At 35.7% G+C, this 12804-nt stretch overlaps 2 protein-coding genes across 2 annotated transcripts in view; one reads left to right on the forward strand and one right to left on the reverse strand.

Moving 5' to 3' along the window:
- The window catches only part of LOC108007883 (chaoptin), a 381371-nt gene that overhangs the window by 71736 nt on the left and 296831 nt on the right, over positions 1 to 12804 (reverse strand). The window lies entirely within an intron of this gene.
- The window catches only part of fog (folded gastrulation), a 51039-nt gene that overhangs the window by 1886 nt on the left and 36349 nt on the right, over positions 1 to 12804 (forward strand). The gene's annotated exons all lie outside the window — the stretch shown is intronic.

A 12804-nucleotide genomic window follows, 5' to 3' on the forward strand; every position in this document is an offset into this window, starting at 1 on the left:
TAGTTTCATACTGACCTTTTTGGGAAATAGGGCGCTACTTCACCGTTATATAAACACTTATTACATAAACCTCTAAAGGCATTGACTGGTTTAAAGGAGTGACTGTTACATTTTTAACTTATTTATATTCATGATTCCTATTGTAATCAATTGCTTAATGATTGTGAAAATATTAGGAACGCAAATAATAAATATGAACCAAAGTAATAGTGCAAAGCAAATTATTACATAGCTCTAATTTGGTTTCAAAACAATTTTAACTTACTCAAAAAACTTTTTTTGCCATGTTTAAATATGTATGAAATATTTTAGCGCGTAACCAAAGCCGTTGATAGTCTAAGTCACAACATTATGATTCCCGTATAATCCAACTATTCAATGAACCAAGTTTTAATTTGCCCATGTTTTTACTGGAAGTTTATAGAGAAAAGCGATATTGCTCAGTGGTATTGGTAATTATGATGATATTGGCGATGATTACTTAACTCGGTGGCCCTATAACAAAGTGATTACTTCCGCTGACTGTAAAATGATTGTATTTGCTTATAGCGGAAGACTAAAGCAACGCCGAAACTAAATTTAGTTCCAAACTCGAGTCCCGCATGAAATTGTAACCAAGTTGATTGCATTTAACCGAATGTCTAAAATTTAAAGACTCGAAAGGGTAACAAAGTACTAAGGGGGCTTGAAAATTGTTGACATCCGAGTCGAGAATTGCACACTAAGAAAAATTGCTATTTGATTTATCCAATTTAATTATTTCTTTAAATATGCATATAGAGTTTCTGAATTCATATTTTCGTAAATTCACAAATTACTAAATCAAACTTTATTTCATTAAATATTTAATTTTATTAAAAGAGATTATTTAAGCAGATATTTAATCTTTTAATAATAATAACAATAATTTATTTATACAGGGGAGTGACGTCATGTCAAAAATTTCGTGCCGACAATGTATTTTCAATAATATTATAAAGAGATCGCGTAACTTGTTCGAGGTAATTTTGACTAAATAGGTGTAGAAAAATTATAAAACCAACTCAGTTAATATGTGTTTTAGAGCGCTAGAGCAAACATTTGTGGAAAAACCAAGTCAGATAAATATTTACAAGTATTAAAAAGGTCTTTAAGAACAGTTCTTGGTACTTCGTGTTTTTTCTTTTGCGCCTTATGAAAGTGACACCATTATAATTTCAACAGTACCTTATTGACGAACATTTTGTAGGGTATGAAGATATATATTTTTTGTATATGTTACCATTATATCGTTTTTTTATTTTCTAAAACCAAAAAGTCAAATATTTTATGTAGATTTTTGTGAACTAGAAATTTATCAACTTAATTTTTTGTAAGTGTTCAGTTAAATTTTTACTCCATTGAAATGCATTTTTTCTTTTTTTTTTTAAAGAAAAAATAGTTTATTTATCAGTTCGTCATCTTTTCCTACAACTTTCAATTAAAAGCGAAAAAATATTGGTTTACGCCAGGAGCTGTAATTTGCAATTTTTGCAATTTTTCCATCAAACTTTTACAGGAATATGATGTCAGCTACTTTCTGCTGTTACACTCTTGAAAATATTCATTTTTGGAAAAGTGACTTTCAACGAACGAATCGCATACCCTACACTCCCCCAAATATATAAATTACGTAAAGTTAACACAAAATGTTTTCGGTGCATAATAAAAACGCACGTAAAATGCTCCCAACATCATTATCAGCATAAGAAATTCCGGGGATAGAATTGAACCTATATAGCTACATATAGTTGATGGAGATCTGTGCGGTCCCAGACTTCCCCAACTCCCCACCCGCGTCATCTGAGAATCCACAACGAAATAATTTTCGAGGCTCTTTGAGTTCCATGTGCCCATGGCTATGTGGCCGCGTTTAAATCGATTCAACTGCATCGGGGCAAATAGCATCGGATGGGCGATCCGTAGGGCAATACGTGCCTTAGGGCTCAAAACCCGAAAACCAAATACCAAAGCCGATTTCCGACCTTCACTTGCATTCAAAGTTGGAAAATGTTTGTTTTGGAATTTTTATTTCCCTTTCATTGAATTCATGAATACAGCACTCAAAAAAACTCTTTTGGCAAGTTGACCAATAAAATAATAATACTATTACATAATACTTTAACTTTAGGGTTACTATAAATAATAATTAATTAGTAGTAGTACATACATACATATATAAAAGTAGTATATATGTATATTAGTATAACTATAACTATAACATTCTAGTAACCTATAGATGAAATAAAAGTAATTTTCCAATTACCTTTTACGAAACTGACTTCCACCTACGCATTTTAGAGGTGTCATTTGACTTCCAGAATATATGTATGTTTTAATTAAAGTCTCAACCTTTAAAAGTTTGACTTGGGGTCCTGGGAATTAAAAACGACACATTGGAAAGAGTTTGTGAATTTATTGATGCATTCTTTTGCTTGGAAAATTTCACGTAAGGGAAAAAATTTTTGATACTTAATTATATAATTCCTATTGCAAAAACAAAATACGCACATTACGTGAACGCAACTATGTCAACAGTAGTTTAACTATGAAATATTAAACGAAGCAAAAGCAAATACAACTATTTTAAAAACTAAAGTACAATTTATACCCGTTACTCGTAGAGTAAAAGGGAAACTAGATTCACCGGAAGGTATGTAACAGGCAGAAAGAAGCGATTCCGACCCCATAAAGTACATATGTTCTTGATCAGGATCACTAGCCGAGTCGATCTAGCCATGTCCGTCTGTCCGTATGAACGCTGAGATCTCGGATACTATAAGAACTAGGCTATTGGGATTTGGCATGCAGATTCCTGAGCTTCTTGCGCAGCGCAAGTTTGATACAGCAGGGTGCCACGCCCACTCTAGCGCCCACAAGCCGCCCAAAACTGTGACTCCTACAGTTTTGATGCTAGAAATGTATTGCTCTCATCAATACCTATCGATTAACCCAAAAAAAGTTTGCCACGCCCACTTAAACGCCCACAAACTTAAAAAAATCGTAAATATGAACGTGGATATCTCGGAAACTATCAAAGATAGAAAATTGGGATTTCAGATTTAGATTCCGTAGCCTTGTACGCAGCGCAAGTTTGTAACGAATATGCCACGCCCACTCTAACGCCTACAAGCCGCCTAAGCTTGTGGCGCCCACAATTGTCATGCTTGGAAAAAATTTTAGCTGAAATGTATTAGGCTCTTCAATACCTATCGATTGACACCAAAAAAAGTTTGCCTCGCCCACTCTAACGCCAATAAAGCCTAGATCTGTCTACCGCACACAAAACCATATATTGAGATCACGGGTGGGTGACGCATTTCAATCTCCCTTTACTGCTAGCATATCTCCATTTCTCTTTGGTCCCTTTAGCTGAGTAACGGGTATCTGATAGTCGGGTACTCGACTATAGCGTTTTTCTGTGTTTTAATTTTTAAATAGAGCTACGAGGTAAAAAGTAGTGCCGAACCCGCCTTTAACAAAAATTTTTGATATAAATAATTGTGACGAAAAATGATATTACATTCGATAAAATAAATAAATTATATTAAATTTATGATTTCGGCCCGCCACAGTAAATATTTATTTACCTACACGTAAATTTTCTGCTCAGAAGTTTTTTTTTGCTCAAGAGTTTAAGTACCCCAATACTATGACAAGGAGTCGTCCCCATATGGCTTGGCTATTGAAAACCCAAACACACAGATTCGACCCCTAATCTTAGCTGAACGCCACCTTAAATTAGGCACAACAAGTTTTATCGCTTTAATTACCTATTTTAATAGCACAAGTTTTGGAATCTCAAGGGCTGTATAGTTTCAGATTCCAAGAGAAATCTGTCGTGCCGAACTAGCGGGTTTTTCCAAAGTGGGAGGACAAATAGATCAAGTTTCCTATTTCGATTAGCTTTATGCACGTAAAGGACCCTAAAACCATAACCGATTTTCCGTTTGAAAACATCTAAGAGGAATATTTTTCATCAAATTGGTTTTTTTCTTGTTTATTCCAATAAGTATAAAATATTTCGTATACGGAGCTGAAACGAGTTGCACTTTTTATCGCTTAATATCTTCCAAACGGTAATTTCTAAGAAAGTGTTATATACTAAAAGTTGAGGAATCTCAAGGGCTATATGATTTAAAATTTAAAAAAAAATCGTTTGACTCAATTTTGAGAAAATAGTCAAAAAGTGGTTTTAAAAAATAACTTTTTGTCATAGCTCCAAATCTATTATATTCAGACAATTTTACTATATAAAAAGTATTTAGCAAATTAAATTATCTTTTCAGAGATATATAGCACGTTTCTGTAGCATTAGTTAGATACTATAATCATTTTAAATGTGTCTTTTTATACCCTTGCAGAGGGTATATTGATTTCAGTCAGAAGTTTGCAACGCAGTGAAGGAGACGTTTCCGACCCCATGAAGTATATATATTCTTGATCAGCATGACTAGACGAGTCGATCTAGCCATTTCCGTCTGTCCGTCTGTCCGTCCGTTTCTACGCAAACTAGTCTCTCAGTTTTAAAGCTATCGGGCTGAAACTTTCCCAAAAGTCTTATATCTTTTGCAGGTAGTATATAAGTCGGAACCAGCCGGATCGGACAACTATATCTTATAGCTCCCATAGGAATAATCGGACAAAAAAATTAAAAAAAATTATATCTTTGGTGTTTTTTAGCATATAACCTCCTAAGCTTGGAATTAAAATTTTTTAATTAGTTTTGAATTTTGAATTAAATTTTATCGAAATCGGACGACTATATCATATAGCTGCCATAGGAACGATCGGAAAATTGGTGGAAAAATAATATGAAACAAATTATAGCTTCGGTGTTTTTCAACATATAAGCTCCAACGCTTGGAAATAACATTTTTTAATTAGTTCTGAATTTCGAATTTAATTTTAACAAAATCGGACGACTATATCATATAGCTGCCATAGGAACGATCGGAAAATTGGTAGGAAAATAACATGAAACAAATTATAGCTTCGGTGTTTTTTAACATATAACCTCCTACGCTTGGAAATAACATTTTTTAATTAGTTTTGAACGAGGAATTTAATGTTATCAAAATCGGACGACTATATCATATAGCTGCCATAGGAACGATCGGAAAATTGGTAGGAAAATAATATGAAACAAATTATAGCTTCGGTGTTTTTTGACATATTATCTTATAGTATTGGGAATATCATTTTTTGTGTTTTTAAATTTAATAATTATAGCTGCAAGGGTATATAAGCTTCGGCTTGCCGAAGCTAACTGTCTTTCTTGTTTTTTTTTTGATTTTCCGCTAAACTAGAGGGTTTTCCCAAAAGTCGTAGAACAAACGTTTTCTATTTCAAGCTACTTTAAACACCCGTAGGGCTTCCAAAACCCTAAAACTAAGATGGGATGCATACAAATCGACAAACAAAGGGACAAACATTTTCATTTTGAAAAGAAGAAGATAATCTTGTTTTTTGAATTACTTTTGAACGGGACATTGTGTTTCAACAAATGAGGTCTCATACGACGCCTATTTTCAGTAAAAATAAAACTAGCTAAACAGCTGGGGGCTTTATCCCCAGCTCCAATTTTCTAAATTTTTACCTTTACACTTTTACCGCTTTTTCTCCCATACAAATCTATATTTCGAAAGTCTTGGTATGCAATCTTCTTAGTTTTGGCGATACCTTTCGATTGGTGTATCACTCGTTACGACCGGACCATAATGGCAGATTTTCAATTCTGCGGCCATATATAGTAGTTGTCTTCGCACGCTCTCTTGCGCGCTTCGCCACTACGTGTACTGCCGTCCACAGTGATAATGGTAATAAAAATAAAATTACGATTTCACCTAAAAAGTGGGAAATAAAAAACGCAAATATATATTTTTAATAATATTTGGGAAATTTGTTTTTAAAAAAAAAAAGGAACCACGCCCATCTTTTTGCTTAATTTACCACTGAATTAAAGTATACATTTTTAAAAATTAGTCGTGATAAGCCCTTTATACATTTTTAAAGGTGCTACAAAGGGTTTTGTATGTGTACGTATATTGAAAAATAAATGATTTTTTTATGCCTTTTGTTACTGGTCCAGAAGGCATGGAAATGAATTTCTTATTGCGATCATTTTCATATTTATCTTATTTTCCATTCATAGTATTCCACAATTTATTCACCTGTTGAACACGTTTGGGCGCAAATGTTAATAAGGTAATACATGTTTGCCGTTAGAGCGAAGAGTCTCCATCTGCCCTAACCCTCCTCTTCACCTTATTCACCATCCATTTTAGCCCGCTTTTACCCCCTCCCCTTACCGATTTCGAGCCCCATGTGCAGCGTAGCGTTTCCCTCTCTCTCTGAACCTTGCTTTCCCGCCACGGTTATTTAACCATGCAGGCGGATGAGTATGGGATTGTGGGGAAAAGGGTGAGGAGTTTCTGACACGGGGTTTGTACGATGAGTACATTCGCTGAGTCATCACCAAGTCAAGAGTGTAGCACGCACCGCTCTTGCCTAAAATCATCCAACCGTCAAAGTGTCGACGAACAGGTGCCCCAGCTCCAGGGATGATTAAATATGGGGCTGCGGGAGAAATGAGCCGCGGTTTTCGGAGCGATTATATGATTCCCTATGTTTTCATATCACCGTAAAAGTATTGTCCTTTAACACTGTACATTTTAGTTCTAACAGAAAATGTAGTTTTCAACATTACATATCAATTAACAAGAAAGGAAGCAAACTTCGGCCAGTCGAAGAGTACAGATCTTTGCAGTTAATAAGAAGAGAAAAAGATATAGTATAGTGTCTTGACTATCGTATACCCATTAATCAGCCAATTTATACATTCTTCTTCAAACTCTTCAGAAATGTGGACGGCACAAACTTTTGAGCTTTGGGCTTCATAGACACTACTAGAAACTACATGCAACATTTTAGCAGTCTAGCTTTAACAAGAAGAAACGCTATAGCCAAATGCCTCGACTATCGGATACCCGTTACTTTGTTTGAAATAAAACAAAAGTTACCTTTTGCAAGGCGAAGTTTCTATACCCTTGCAGATCGTTCCCGTAGGAGCATTGTATGCACAGAGCTTTCAAAGATTTAGAAAACTAAACTAATTATAAAAATGTTAGGATAATGTTCCATTTCAATTTATGTATGTTCCGAAAACGAAATATAATGGTCTATGCATTATTTTGACATAAATTATCCGATCGTTTCTATGGCAGCTATATGATAAATTCTTTCGATCTAATTTAAATTTCATTTGAATTCTGAAATATTAAAAGAATGATATTACCAAGAGTGGAAGTAAATATATAATATACTTTATAGGGTCGGAAACACGTCCTTCTGTCTGTTACATACTTTTTGACAATTCTAGGATCGGAAAGTCTTCCTTCTCCCTGATACATACTTTCCGACAAGTATATAATATACCCATTTACTCTACGAGTAACGGGTAAACAAATGTGGGCGGCAGAGCGATAGATTTCCCAAACTGGCGCCGCCCAGCGTTCAAATCTTTAAGGGCCCGCAACTTTTTAACAATTGATCCGCTTTGTAAAATTGTTTATGGATTGAGGATAATAATAATCGAAATAGTCTCATCTCATTTTAAAAATGTGTGCGGAAGAAAAACCTTAGGTTCATAGCACATTTGGATAAATCTAATATAGCTTCACAAGGACAGGCGGACAAACAGATAGACGGACATGGCTAGACCGACTCGGCTACTAGGTCGGAAACGCTTTCCTCCACCTGTTAAAAACGTTTCTCCATAAGCAATATACCCTTTAACTCTACGTTTTACGGGTATACAAATGTCCAATTGTGGTGATTTGAGTGTGGCGCATGTTGCTGATATAGATGTTGCCGCAGCTATTTGCGTTGCCGTTGTTGACGGTGGCAAGCGGAAGTAGAAAACGCTGACCGCCTAATCGCTGCTCCATCGAAATTGTAGCGACTATACCTACATATGTATATACACGCAGGTGCACCTCCCCCAGAATTGTGTTGCTGCTACAACAATACAATTTTTTATTGTTCTTGTTCGTAGACACCGCTCGTAATTTCTATTACTCCCCACGGACATTCTTTTTTCCTTATGACGCCGATGATGAGGACTGTTTCTTCCGCATCAGTTCCAGCTGAATGCGTCTCTTCCACTTCCACTTCCGCTTGCAATTCTTTTTTATTTTGCTTTATAAAACATTTTATATTCCGTTTTCATTTATATTTCCACTTTTTCTCTGCTTAGTTTTTGGCTTAATGATTATTGCTTGAGCTTTTTTAAATTGTATTATATTTATTTATATATTTATACCCGTTACTCGTAGAGTAAAAGGGTATACTAGATTCGACGGAAAGTATGTAACAGGCATAAGAAAACGTTTCCGACCCCATTAAGTATATATATTCTTGATCAGGATCACTAGCAGAGTCGATCTAGCCATGTGCGTCTGTCCGTATGAACGCTGAGATCTCGGAAACTATACAAGCTACAATACTGGGATTAGGCATGCAGATTCCTGAGATTCCTGCGCAGCGCAAATTTGTTTCAGCAGAGTGCCACGCCCACTCTAACGCCCATAACGCTTAAATCTGTCTACCGCCGGTAGGTGGCGCATTTCAATCTCGCTGTGCTGCTTGAATATCTCCATTTCCCTTTGGTTCCTTTGGCTGAGTAACGGGTATCTGATAGTCGGGGTACTCGACTATAGCGTTCTTGCTTGTTTTATACCCGTTTCTCGTAAAGTAAAAGGGTATACTACATTTGTCGGAAACTATGTAACAGGTAGAAGAAAGCGTTTCTGACCCTATAGGTTTGGGCGGTTTGTGGGCGTAAGTGTGGGCGTGGCACACTAACGAAACAAACTTGCGCTGCGCAGGAATCTCCAGAATCTGCATGCCCAATCCTAGTATTACATTTTTTATAGTTTCCGAGATCATAGCGTTCACGCGGACAAATGGACAGACGGACATGGCTAGATCGACTCGGCTTGTGATCCTGATCAAGGTTATAATACTTTATGAGGTAGAAAACGCTTCCTATTACCTGTTACATACTTTCCGACGAATATAGTATACCCTTTTACTCCACGAGTAACGTGTATTAAGATAAAGGTAATTTTTTTATTAAACAAATATATATCCGCTTCAGTTCTATGGTGCTACCCTACATATGACAACCCTGAAATCACACTATTTGTGTTTGTTCTGACGAAAAAATTACGCAAAATAATGCAAATTCAGTTTTTAGTGGCCGCTTATCCGCAGAATGCCCCAAACAGTAAAACAAAAGAAACAAAGCGTGTTTTTAAGTGTTCATAAATAAAATACATCTTTGTTTTAATTATTTATTTATCATTTGTTATCTAGTTATAAGTCTAGGGAAATTTTAGGAATTTTTGGTTTTTGTTTTGAAGATTATTATTTCTATTTCCTGTTTCCTGCTTTTCAAGATTTTTCCCCAAAAATTTTATTTTGCACTCTTACTCTAGGTAATTATACCCGTTACTCGTAGACTAAAAGGGTATATTATTTTCGGGGAAATGTATACAATAAGTAGAAAGCGAGCATATCCGACCCCAAAAAGAATATATTCTTGATCAGGATCACTAGCTACTTACAATGAGTGAAAAAGAGTTGAGTTTCATATAAGACTCTCCAATAAAACAATACGTTAGTAGTATATATATTCTTGATCAGGATCACTAGCCGAGTCGATCTAGCCATATCCGTTTGTCCGTGTGAACGCTGTAATCTCGGAAGCTATAAGAGCTAGAGAGTTTATATTGAAGATTTAGAGTCCTTATCTTCGTACGCAACGCAAGTTATTTTCGCGAATATGCCATGCCCACTCAAACGCCCACAAAGCCCAAAAAAATGCGGCTCCTGCAGTTTAAGTGTTAGAAAAAAAATGTAATTAAAATGTTTTGTTATCGTCAATATATTTCGATTGACCAAAAAAAGTTTGGCACACCCATTTTAACGCCCCTAAACCGAACACAAACTTCAAAAAATCGTTTGTGGGCTTTCGACAGGGTGCCATGCCCACTCTTACGCCTATAACGCTAAAACCCGTTTAACAGACACATTTTTTTAATATTTTCGAAAAATGGAAATAAGATTTTGTTTTGATTATTAATGTCCAATTATATGCCAAAAATTGTTTCAATCGGACCAATCATTAAGAAGTTATAAGCTGATAAAGTGTGCAATCTTGGGAACAGTCACGTTTTATCTCTTTCTCTCCCTCTTTCAAAACGAATACTACCGTTACTTATTACGTAAGAGTACGTATTTAGTATTTAAAATTGCCAATTCGATGCGTTACGTCCATTTAACTATTATATTGGTCAATTTGACCAAAAAGTTTTTTGTGTGTAGGTTCTACCTGAATTTTTTTGCACGCCCTCTTTTTCCCCACCAGTTTTCCTCAGAGTTTCCATGTTATGTTTGAAAATAGCAAGTGTGAAAGCATATGTTTTTACAATGCTATCATTGTGTCCCAGGTCCAAAAAAGCCTAACATTTAGCCCTAGGGTTTTTTTGCGGCGGATGTTGAATGTTGCATCAGAGGTGTGGTCGCAGAAGAAGGCGGGAGGCGTGTCAGGTTGGTGGCGGACAGTGGGTGTCGTTGGGGGAATGCAAAGCTTTTTCATTGCAAGTTTTGGGATCCACGCAAAATGAAACGCGTGTTTGGCAGCGACTTCATGTTGCTGATACCCTTGGTGTTGCTGCTTTCGTTAGTGTTGTGGCTGCTGCAGCACTGCTGTTGTTGCTGTCGTGTCGCTGATGTAGCTGCTGTAATTGTTGGCGTCCGTTACAGCTGTTTGCGGTGGCCAGGCAATGTTTTGGCGGAAAATTTTCATTTGGCTTTGGGATTTTTATCCCGCACTTCTTTACTTTATTTATTTGAAAATTTTTGGTACTTTTTTATGTTATATCTTGTTTATGCTAGCATGTTACCGCAGCGTTGTTAAGGTTTCAGTTGTTTCTGCAGTTTTTGTAGTTTATTATGCAATACGTAGCTTTTCCAGGGGGTTTTCGTTTTACGACAGCAAAAACAGCACTTTAAACAAATAAACACGACAAGCCAATGAGGTGATTAACAGGACTGTTAAATTTAAACATTTTGCAGGAGTATAATTTAACTCTAAGAACTTTTAACTTATCTCAAAAACTAGCAGTAGTCATTGATAATACTGTATGTCCATTTTCTGTTTTTCAAATACCCAAAAACAAAGAAAATTGAAATAGCAAAAAGTATTTGTTTATCGCGCTTCTCGTTTTCAATCGGTCAATACTGCTTTCGAATTTGCTCTTTTTAGTAGCTTTCTCTTGATTTATGCTCAGGTTGGATTGCCATTTCGCACCATTTTTGCACTCTTGAATTTACTAAATATTTATTTGGTTCGGTAGAACTTTTTATTGAATGGTCCGAAAGGGTCGGCATCGCCTATCTCTACCTGTTACATACTTTCCGACGAATCTAGTATGTGTATCCTTTTACTCTACGAGTAACGGATATAAATAGTCGCATATGGAATTTATATAATCCTCAAGCCATTGTTGAGATGTCGGTACATTTTAAACAAATAACTGTTTAAGAATCATTTGGTCCAACTTTGTTTGAAAATATGTCAAGCATTATTAATTAAGTAAATTAGAGTCAATAAAGAACGCTTTAGACCCGTGGATAATTACATTTGAAAACGAAAATGTGACCGACCTTTGTTTCAATCAAAAAGGCGCTGCATGTCATACAGGCAACGAAACATTTATTTATTGAAGGAAGCTTTTCTTGAGCGCACTATCTCGCGTCGTGAACGTGTCGCGTGGCCTCCAATACCGTGCGACTCAAAACAGCCGGACTATTTGTGGGGTTTGCGAAGTCAGTTGTCTACGCAGATAAGCCCGAGACGATTAACGCCTCAAAAGCGAGTACTCGACCCCTGTTGCTACCGAAAGTGTTCGAAAATTTTGGTCCATCGACTGAAATTTATTTCATAGACAACATAATAGCAAACCCTTATCTTTACAATAAAGCTAAATTCTTCCGCACAACACTAAATGTAAGCCTTTTATTTATTATTGAAAACCACACGTTAAAAAAGATTTATTGAATTATTAATCTCTTAAAATATTCACATTTCAAGACATAATTTGTGGATTTTTGATTTTTTTGATAACCAAGATACACAAAAAGACAAGAAAGGGAAAAATTTTAAATATTGTTGTTTTAATATAATGACGTCATATAAGAAGCCGTTGTTGTCTCTGGTGTGCGCAGAGCATGACATGATCAATTAGTTGGTCACGCCAGTCGGAAGTTTGGGAACCCTTCTGAAAGATGAAACGCTCTAGAACGCCCTGTTTCGACAAAAGGGATCCCAAAAAAAAATGCTGTGAATAATGTTAACGCTAAAGTATGTCTAGCCCCCATATTTTTAAAGATTTTGTAAAATCTTATCTGAATGCTGTAAATGAATACAACCGGACGCAAGGGTCAGCACCAGGAAAACAAACGAACCCCAGTGGGCTCAAAAATGCCACAGGTACGAAATGGGCTTATATTTTCGTTTCAAGAACGTGATATTCTTAAACTAGAATTCTTAATTTGAGAACATTTTCGGGCAAAATCAAATTTGAAATGTTTTTGACCCAAGAATGTAATATGGTCAAATTAAGTAAAATGTGTTCTTAAAGCAAGTCTGAGTTATAAAAACAAAATTGAGAATTTAAAAAAAAATTTATAAAATTTGCTATGGAATGAATGTTTTAT

The sequence above is a fragment of the Drosophila suzukii genome, chromosome X, assembly GCF_043229965.1.
Source record: "Drosophila suzukii chromosome X, CBGP_Dsuzu_IsoJpt1.0, whole genome shotgun sequence".
Taxonomy (NCBI): Eukaryota; Metazoa; Arthropoda; class Insecta; order Diptera; family Drosophilidae; genus Drosophila; species Drosophila suzukii.